The following is an 11,527-nucleotide window of genomic DNA, read 5'->3' as shown; positions in this document are numbered from 1 at the left end:
CGGGAACGTGTCCGGCGTTAGAAAAACAGTGCGGAAAATGTCACAAAATAGGTCATTTTCAGGAATGTTGCAGGGCTTCGAAGTCAGGTCCAGGAAAATCGGTGAATCTGCTAGCTGCTGACGATTTATATGATAATGAGTACGGTACTCTTGAGGAGCATGGATTGTTCGTGGATTCAATCGCGTCAAAGGAGGATCGCAATGTGTGGAAAGTCGATTGTGAAATTCAAGGAAAAGCGGTAAAATTCAAAATCGATACCGGCGCCGAGGTGAATTGCATTCCCAAATCTATGTGTTCTGAGTTGGGGATCGCTAAACTTGAGCCAACAACAACCAAGTTGTTGGGATATTTCGGGCAACGTCGCCACCCTGTGGGTCAGGTTGTGTTAGATATCACGTATAAAGGTCGCACATACCCTACACAGTTTCAGGTCATCGACGGCCTTGTTCCAGTGAAACCTGTGCTTGGTTTAGAATCTTGTGTAGATATGAAGCTGATTGAGCGCGGATACTCAATGTCAAAGGATCCCGATGATCCTAACCGTATTCTGGATGAATATTCTGTTGTGTTTAAAGGCCTTGGCTGTCTGCCGACTACGTATGATATCAAAGTTGATCCAAATGTACCGCCTGTAGTGCATGCACCCCGTCACGTAGCTCATGCATTACATGATCGCTTGAAAGCTCAATTGAAGAAAATGCATATGGAAGGTGTGATTGAACCAGTTGAAGAGCCTAGTGAATGGGTTCATTCAATGGTTGTCATTGAAAAGCCCAGTGGCTCATTGCGCATATGTATCGATCCGAAAGATCTCAATAAAGCAATATTACGTGAGCACTACCCCATGAAATCGCTAGATGACGTCGTTGGAAAGTTATCGGGCGCTAAATATTTCACTGTCCTGGACGCAGGACAAGCGTATTACCAAGTTCCAGTGTCTGATGCGAAGTGCTAAGTTACTTTGTTTCAACACTCCATTCGGGAGGTTTCGCTTTATCTGCTCCAGAGGTATGGCAGAGAATCGCATCGCAAATGTTTTGTAACCTTGAAGGAGTAGAGGTATGATATCTTGATCTGGGGAAAAACGCTAGCTGAGCATAACGAGCGCTTACGGAAAGTGCTAGAACGTGCACGAGAAAACCATCTGACATTAAATCGAGACAAATGTCAAGTAGGAGTTGATTCCGTGACCTACATGGGCCACACCCTCACACGAGATGGATTGCGCGTAACTGATGCAAGGATTCGGGCTATTGCCAAAATGGCCACTCCCACAGATAAGACTGAACTCAAACGTTTTCTGGGCATGGTGAACTATGTTGGAAAGTTCATTCCCAACCTGTCACAGCGGAGTGACCCGTTACGTGAACTCTTGAAAAATGATGTAGCATGGCACTGGGATAGCCGTCACCAGGCATGTTTTCTTGATCTAAAGAATGCACTGGCAGCAGCTCCTGTGTTAAGTTACTTTGATCCTAAGAAGGATGTGACATTGTCTGTAGATGCGTCACTACAAGGCCTGGGTGCTTGTGTACTTCAATGTGGAAAACCAGTAGCCTATGCTTCACGCGCACTGAACTCTGCTGAACGCAGTTACGCTAACATTGAACGGGAGATGCTTGCAATCTCCTGGGGCTGTCATAAATTTCACGATTATATTTATGGCAAAGCTAATGTCGTTGTTGAGAGTGATCATAAGCCTCTTGAGTCGCTGTGGAGAAAACCAGTGGCTCAAGCGCCTCCTAGGATGCAACGTTGGCTGATCAGACTGCAGAAATATGATATCAGTGTGAAATATGTACCTGGAAAGAACATGCATATTGCAGGTGCTCTTAGCCGTGCTGTGGTCGGTCCACCAGAGCATGATGAGGAAGATGACTGTGTTGTAAATGTGATTAGCAACTTGCCAGTTAGTCAGTCCAGACTAGCTGAGTTCAAGGATCAAACTGCCAAAGATGAAACATTGATCAAACTCATGAAGTATGTTATGCAGGGCTGGCCTGAATGTCGTGATCAGGTTGACCCATCTGTTCGTCCGTACTGGAACTTCCGTGAGGAAATTTCAACATATGATGGTCTGCTGTTGAAAGCAGATAGACTGATTGTTCCAGAATCAATGCGAGCTGCTATGAGAGAGAAAATTCATAGTAGTCATCTTGGCGTAGAGAAATGTCAACGCAGAGCAAGAGATGTGATGTACTGGCCAAACATGAATGTTGAAATCAAGGAGTTAGTCGCTAACTGTCCGTTGTGCTTAGAATTTCGAAACAAGCAGAGCAGAGAACCATTGCTGGTACACCAGATTCCTGACAGACCGTGGCAAAAGTTGGGATCTGACTTGTTTGAGATTGATGGTGTGTCATATGTGTTCCTAGTGGACTACTTCTCCAAGTTCGTTGAGTACATTGAGTTGAAAGTAAAAACGTCGAGCGAGACTGTTATCACGTGGATGAAAGAAAAGTTTGCACGTCACAGAATACCGGAGGTTGTATTCTCTGATAATGGTCCACAGTAGGATAGTTTGCTGTTCTCACAGTTTGCACGAGACTATCACTTTGTTCATGACACGTCGTCCCCTATATATCCGCGTAGCAACGGGATGGTAGAGCGGGCTGTCCAAACTCTGAAAAAGCTGCTGAAAAAGTGTCGTAGGCAGGGAACGGACCCCTACCTCGCAGTTGTTGAGTGGAGAAATACGCCATTGGAGGGACTTGGAGGCTCTCCAGTGCAAGTTCTTATGGGATGCAGGACCCGTACCCTGCTACCCATCACTGATAAGTTGCTGAAGCCTGGTACTGTATTCGATGGTGTGAAGGAGAAGCTTGAGCAGGCACAGCTCAAACAGAAACATTACTATGACAGGGGCACTCGACCCTTATTACCATTGCAACCTGGAGACTTCGTACGTCTTCATAATGGTAAAACCTGGCAACCAGCTGTTGTTAGGCAACAACTTACTCAACCTCGTTCATACATGGTTGAGCACAATGGTAGGCTGTTCAGAAGAAATAGACAGGTGCTGATGAAAACCCCTGAACCAACCCCGTCGCAGAATACTCCTGTGCTTAATATGCCAACTCCTGTACAATCGGAACCACCAAAGACGCAGAACCCTGAGCCGACGCCACCGCCAGTGACCCAGAGCAGAAGTGGTAGGACAATTGTGCTTCCGAGTCGGTTCAAAGACTTTGTGATGGACAATGCCAATGCAAAGTAATTGCTGAGAGTGAGAGTTGAGAATGTTATATTATAGACATGGTGATTTTCAGTATACTTGTGTGGTGTATATGACAAGTTTACTTTGTGTGTTATCTCGATGTTGGACTGTCGTTGTATTTCAGCTTCTTGTGTTTGTGTACTTTACCAGTTCCATATAGTTAAATCATGAAGATGAAGGTTAAGGTTAACCACGAGTTCATAACAAGTTCATAATTAGTGAGATCATAGTGAATTTAAAGTTGTAAGTGCTTCCATAGTTTGCGCTACCAGTTACCGAACAGTAGTAATTTGTTGGAGTAATTCGTAAGGATTCAAGTTGTGTTGACGTTGTGTTATCAGCAAAAGTTATATATAATTTGCGTGTGTACCGTCGTGTTCTAGGAAATGCATTCTGTGTTCAAACCGTGTAAGTGCTGTCTTATGAATGGTTCAATTTCAGCAAGTGTGGACATTATGAGTTGATTAGCTTAATGCAGCTATCAAGTTGATCCCGGACACCCCCCTCCTCAGGCACTCGACTCTAACTCGCCAGTCTGCAATATTTTGTGTGTTGGAGACTCGACATGGATACGCCAGTACCATAGAAAGTGCTAGGTTGGGATTCACTTTAGGGTCATGTGTTGCGATTGGGGCACTCGTCTTATCCATTAACTCCTGTGTAGAGCAGGTGGGGACTCGCTCCGGATGCATAGGTAGCATGCATGTATCGTTGTAGTCGGAAAATCTATTCTTGGACAAAATCCAACTGCGATGTTCTTCGGTCTGTTTTCCAACCTAACTGTTGCCGAGATAAACCCAGCAAAAGGCAAACGAATCATAAACTCTCGAAGTTGCAAAATGTACAATAACAGGCTACTTTCACACAATACGATGATTAAAAATCGGGACTATTCACCTGACAGCCCCTACTCCGTTAGCACCCTGGTCCTCCATCATGCTTGCGCTCGCACATGTCCCGATGTCGAGGCACTCGGCAGTCAGACGTCAGCAAATCGACGGAGAACTAATATCGCGATGCGCCGATAGGGTCGGGCACTCGCGTTAGTTCTTTTTCAGTTTTCGAGTCACTCGCGCCAACACGCCTGTCGCAGAAAAACTGCTTGTCAAGGATTCGACCAAAGGATACAATCTAGAACACGGGGACTCGACGAATTATGGCGAGTGAACGACGATGCCTGAGGGGGGGGGGTCCGGGTTCAACTTGATAGCTGCATAAAGGGGGAGATGTAACGATATTGTCATTGATTAGTGCTGCCGCCTATTGATATATGTTGTTTTTCATTGTTAAGAATATATACGTGTACCACCACGAACATGTCTTCTTAATTTCATTCTCTCAGCCGTTTATAAGCTTTATAACCAGTGGAAGATGCTTCGTCAGATGGCGATAAGCTTGAGGTCGCATTCAGTTCTCGTTTGTGTTGATGACAAATCGATTGTACCTGTGGTTGAACCCGGTGTAGCCATATCAACAGGTGTCCGCGTGCATCATGGTGCACCAGTTGTGGTAAACGGTCCTACACTTGCTGCTGCTGACCATGACTTCCACACATGCGGGATAGTCCCTTCCGTTACATTCCTCATAGACATTCCTGAAGTGCTGGAAGATGGTTTTTACAGTGGGAAAGTTCACGTTGCCAGCAAGGATAAGATATTCAGTCCGTCTTCTGCCGCAAGACATGCTGGGGAGATGATCAAGCTGATGCGTGACATTCACAGCGACGATGACGTTGACCTCTCCAAGCCGATTCTTTTCACCTTCAGTGATGGTGGTCCTGATCACAGGACTAACTTCATATCAGTGAAAGTTGCTGTAGTACTTCAGTTCATGGCACTCAATTTGTATATGTACGTTGCTATTAGAACTGCCCCACATGCTAGTTGGGTTAATCCGGCAGAACGTATTATGTCAACATTGAATATAGCACTGCAGAATGTTGCCCTCACGCGGGACAAAATGGATGATGATAGCCACGAAAAGGCAATGAAGTCCAAGTCGGCAATGAAAAGCGTTCGCATTGAGGCTGGCGAACATCCAGATTTTGGAGCTGCACTGAAAGGATCGATGGAACCAGTGACTGACTTGTTGAAGGAGCGATTTAGTCGTCTGCGTTACAAGGGAGAATGTATCGAAACAGTTGATCCACCACAGGATGAGGCTATGGTTGACGTATTCACTGATCTGGCTAGGATTTTGGATAAAAACCTGAACATCACCTCCCTCGATGTTACAAAACTCCCCAATCGTAGCCCTGCTTTGAAGAACTTCATGACGAAACACACAAGGGAGCGGCACTATTCATTCCAGGTAAGGTCCTAGTACTGTATGGTGGAAACGTTCATTCTTGTATTAAACTGTTCCAGTTTGATAGTTTGATACTTCTTGATGTGCCTCACTTGTTGCAATCATGATATGTGAATATTGGCCAATATTAATCAATGTTTTCATTTCATTCAGGTCAAAAAATGTACATCGGCTGACTGCTCGTATTGTACTATGTTCCCGCCTAGGCTTCCTGCAGAGATCTTTGAAAATCTCCACTTCCTGCCAAACTCTGTCTACGACAGGAACAACCCGTGTTATTTGCCATTCGAAGACGTCTATGGCAAACCAACTACTGACGATGACCGGCCATCCCTTCAGAAAAAGAAGTTCTGGAGCACTTCAGCAGACAAGGCCCACAATGCTGTCCTCAAGGGAGGTAGGTAGCATGTTCTTGGTTAATGAGGCCACTACAATTTGTGTAGTGGGCCTTACTGTTTTATCAAAACAGACTTGGACTAGAGTAGGAGGTTTTTATACCTGTAGGAAGAATGAAGATTTTATTTAAAGTTTAATGACTTGCTTTGCACCAAGAGTTTATCAATGGTATGGTGAGTTGAGGAAAACTTAGGTCAGGTACAAGACACAGAATCTTCCTTAATTTTTGTGATGTTTGTTCATGTAGCATTTTCCTATTTTTCAGAAAAGGCCCGTGACTTTGTTGACTGCTGTGAATGTGGAAAACGACGAGTAGTATATTCTAAAGCCAAGCTGACTACGAGACAGGTCATTGTCTTGAGACAAGTAAAGGAGGAACTGTTGTACGTCTGTGGGTCCCACCTCTTCCCAGAAGAAAACATGCATCATCACACTATTGTCGTCAGAGAGGGTTTGCGGTGTTCTTCTGAAATTGAAAGTACCTACTACTCAGGTAGGTTATCATTATTTCAACTTCCGGTATTAAAGTTGTCCAGGATTCCAGATACCTTTCACCAATGATGTTGCCAGTTCATACCTAATACATGTCATCCTCGGCACCCAGTGGTTTTCCATATGCTCCAGCTCTCGCTATTACAAACCCCTGGGGAAATCCATGCCCTTCAGACGGATTGTAGCGGTAGAAAAAAAAGCGCCCAATCAGAGCGTCGGTTGTATTTGAGTCATGATGACAGATAAAACCACATGTTTGCGAGGGTCAAAGGTCAATCAGCGCCATGAAACGCGTATTTTCATTAGCTGCTATTTTTAGAACATCCGGGTATTTATGAAAATTCTGAATTTTTCAGTGCTGTTCCTTCGTATTGCGCGCACCCCGCTGCAAATTTATTTCATTACTTAATTGAAACACAATTACACGTCTACACAATGTTTAACAGCAGTAATATATATATGAGGTGATAGGAATCTAGGTATTTTGAAGCTATTTTGACAAAATCCCTTACAGGCCTTTTTGTCTCAAATTAGCTTAGAAACCCCTAAGAACCAGCCGCCTCATATGTATATTACTTAGGGAATACTACAGCTCAATGGGTTAATTCCTTAAAATAAATGGCCTTTTACTGTCTTCATTATCCAAAATTCAAGGAAAAATTCAAGTAAATTAAATGTATTATCCAATAGCAAATCAACATAAAAGTAAATTCACCTATGACTTCTTTAATTTAGAAGTAACTGTTAACAGTAACAATTTCTTCAGACTACAAGAAACTAAGATAACACCTGGGTTTTTGAGCCTGAAAAATAAGAAAGACTGTCTGCGACTGGAAAAGAATCCATTATCGTTTTACCAGAACCAATTTAACATGGCTGTTTGGTTTGCTACTACCGGTTGTGGTATTTCAATAGATGATCACTTGAATCACAGTGACCCATTGATAAGGTCAATTTACAGATTTCATGTTTACTATCAAATATTGAAGATCATGAAGAATCTAGAGATACCAATTCCAGGTGAAAGTGATTTCAATGAGACAAACAATAACATTAACCGTAGGAAACTAGGAGGGTTATTGAGTGAATTTGGTTTAAAAGACGAATATGATTTTTCAGTGTTTGAAAGTAATGAGGGGTGGACTTCCTGGAGTGTACCGGATTACAACCCAAACATAACTGATCCCGGATATTACATCAATGATTCTAAAATCAATTTCTTCCTCATGCAAGTTCACGAGAATAGAATGCCACCAATGTTTAAATCTGATTGGGATGCTGGAATGGCTAATTTCAAATATCCAGATACCTTCATTAAGTATCATGTGAAACAACACAAGAATGTATTTGATGTAATTACACAAAATGAATGTCAAACCTATCAACAATTCATGATATTTAAATCAAATGGTTTCTCTAATCCTGGAATAGAGAGGTTGAATGACACAATAAGAACATATGTTTACTGTATTCTGGGTGCTCAGGCGTTGACCAGAACACCAATAATTGGAGTACCGGGTACAGAATTGGATGCCCAGAAGGAATTTAACAAACTATTAAAGGACTCGATTAATCAACATCCTGATATTCCCACTTCAATTCAAAGATATCAAAAAGCAGTGAGTGACACTCATACAAGACTAGATTATGTAATAGCATCAGGATTGTATGTCATAGGGTCAAATATGGTACTCGTTATTGGTAAGCTGGATAACTACAATAATAACATTTTAATAGCACCAAAAAATGCTAAACCTGGTAAGAATGACATTAACCACAAAAAGACCTTACCACCACCACTGATGGAAGGAAATAGTTCTAAGAAAATAAGAGTTAAGAGTAGTGTTGATACTGTCAAGACCAGTCATACACCAAAGAGTAATGTTGATTCACCAAAAACAACTGAAACATCAAAGAATACTCCTACTACTAAACGGGGCACCAAAGTTGAGAGGGAGGATGATACTCATGAAACAATTAAATTCATGCTTTACTCAGTTGTTGGTACATTGATTGTTTTTATGGTTAGATAAATAAGTAATTATGGCTGAAGGAGGTGAAGATTATGAAATGGATGATTACGATCATAATTACATTCATAATGTGGATGATCCTAATACAGGTGAAACCAATAGAAATTTTCAAGATGACGGCACAACATACAACACAGGTAATACAAATCTTACTACTGAAACTTCATTCACTACAACTCCAGATAGAGCAAGAGGTATTGCCCCTGAATTGATGGAAAAGGAGTTTAATTACGCTGAAGTAGAGGGTAAACTTGATACAGCATTGGAAAGAGCAAAATGGAAATATGACAAGAACAAATTGAGTAATCTTGCACCACACATTAGTTACGATGGAAACAAACTTTATTATTGGCCGACAACACAGTATGAATTTGATTTGATAAAAGGTAAACTAGGAAACGAAAATTTATTTGACTGGCGTAATAAGGATAGAGAAGACATAAAGTTAATTCCTTTAACTAAGGGTGATGGAAGCTTCTTTGCTGAAACAACTTTAAAGAATGAGTTTGGTACTAATTTTGTTAATTATTTAAAAGGTATGATTGCACCTGATGAACCAGCACCTATGGAAGGACATAGAATGGCACCTATGGAAGGCCAGGAATCAGTAAGGGAACCTAAATCTGCATCCACTCAAACAGATATATTAATTAATGAGGTAAACAGTTCAAACCAACCAATAGATAAACTGATAGATTCTAATGATGATGAACTTAAAACACTGGGTTTTACTGAATCTGCCTTGAGAGAACTTAGAGGGTTAAAACAGGCTGGTGATGATCTAGCTGCAGTAAAGAGGGATAAGGACATGCAAATAGAGGAATTAGAAAATAAACTTCGTAATTTAACAAGAGACTAATTTTAGAGTCTGTAGAAGAAGATTCTGAAGATACGGGGGAGTTGAAAAAGCAAATAGATGAACTAAATAATAAATTGTATGAGGAAATGTCAAAGGTATGGAGGTTAGACAATGACAGGGAGTCACAAACTAGAAGAATTAAACGTTTAATTGTTGATGTTCTAAAGAAACCAGATTCAACTATTCCTCTAAAGGACAGAATAAAGTTACTTTTTAAGACGTATGGTGTAACCATTAGCGCCATAATAACAGCTGTTGTAAGGACATTTACAACTCTAGGTCTCAGTATCAGTAGTGTTTTAAGTGGTGCCACTAAATCTGTAAAACCAACTCCAGGACCAGACCCAACTCCAGGACCAGACCCAACTCCAGGACCTGGGCCAGGACCAAAACCATCAATACCAGATAAAGTAAAAGAAGGTCTCAAGAAGTTTGCTGAATGGCTAAAAGAACTGGCCTAGAAATCAGCTGCGGCTTTACCTGGAATCATCGGTTCTATCGTTTCATTTCTCCTGAAAACATTTGGTGCAGTTGTTGGCTTTCTAGCTGAACATCTGATCATAGCAGTTATTGCTATTGTGAGCTCCATAATCTATGGTTTAATTGGGGGTGTTAAAGCCTTAAAATCACGTAAAGCCTTAAAATCACGTAAAAGGTCTTAGGTGAACTTCTATCAAAAAACAATGTTTAAAAAAATAATTATCATGTAAATATGAATAAATACATCTCATTAAAAGATTATTATGCTAGTGAGTGGAACAGTGAGAATCTTAAAGGATACATTCGTCCTAGGGTCATGGATAGAAATTTTAGTGAAGAAAATGTCAGCAAGAATTATGACAGTGGGAAATTTGATAAGCCTACTGAGACACACAAAGTAGTCCTGCCAAGAATGAAAGAATATGACGTCAGTACCAACACTAATGCCCAATTCTGCCGTAATTGCAAACGTTGGACACTTTTTGAGTATCAAAAGACTTTAAATTTAGCCAGGAACGCCGCTAAAACTGTGAAGTATCAATTCTGCATTGTTTGTAATGCAACCAGTTACAATGGTGATTTTAAGACTCTTGAGATCAATATTGACAACAAGATTCGTTATTTTGACATTATTCTTAGAAAGCTTGGATGGAGACGTTTGTCTGAATCGGTTCTCAAATATTTAAAGGACTTTGTGGAAGTGTATTTACAGTGCTACTTTTCAAGTCCCAGAAAATGTCTTAGTAAGCAGAGATATGAAAGTACAGTCCACTTAGCTTTAAAAATGGGTATTAACACTCCTCTCCCCTCTAAGTTACGGGAAAAGGGGTTACATGGCGAGGCCATACTTGTTGAATTTCACTGTGGGGAATATGACTGGTTTCTTGCCATTGAATTTATCAACAGGGCTATTGGTAAACCCCAATTAACAGATGAGAATATCACTGACCTTAGACTAGTGTACTATGCTTTCCTTAGATTTCTGCATTACTGTGGTGTGAAGGTCACAATTAACTACAAGGTATTTTTACACCAAGCCTTTAAAACGATGAAAATTGATTATGTAATATTTAGACCTTTTTTAACCAACAAGGAGCGAGGTAATGATTTGGAGAGATTATGGTATGATTTCACTCAAAGTATTTTCTTCCAGAATTACAAGGTTGAGAAGGAATATGACCAGGATATTGGCAAGCAGTTTGATGTTTTATTGAGTGCTAGTGCAGGTCGAGACATTAACTGCATCAGTAGTATTAAGTTAGCACCAGCCGGACTTTGTCCTGAGAGCATAGCTCGAGCTAGTGTTAAGTGCAATAAACTTGTGAAAACAGCATTTTGCACTTAACACTCATGTTTCTATTATTTTAAATGAACAGTCAGCAAATGAATAGTCAGACATCATCTGTAATTGAACAACAAATGAAACATATTGGTGTTATCAATCAAAACCCAGTAGGACTTTGTCCTGAGAGCATAGCTCGAGTCGGGGCTTCTAACCAACAGAACACTGGTAGTTACCAACAGAACAGTACTAACTTTCAACAGAACTGCACTACAAATCAACAAGTTTCAAACAAGCAGTTGAATAGTTCAAATTTAGTTACTCCTCGTCAAGGAATAGTCAATTCTAGTTGCCAACAAGGTTCAACTAGCAATCAACAAGGTTCAAGTAGCAATCAACAAAATTTGAACTATTTGACTGATAGTGGCCTTAAAGCCAAACAAGACTTAGAAATTTTAGT

Source organism: Lineus longissimus, chromosome 19, assembly GCF_910592395.1.
Source record: "Lineus longissimus chromosome 19, tnLinLong1.2, whole genome shotgun sequence".
NCBI classification, from domain to species: Eukaryota; Metazoa; Nemertea; class Pilidiophora; order Heteronemertea; family Lineidae; genus Lineus; species Lineus longissimus.
The sequence above is the reverse complement of the archived record's forward strand: the minus strand, read 5'-3'. Positions refer to the sequence as shown.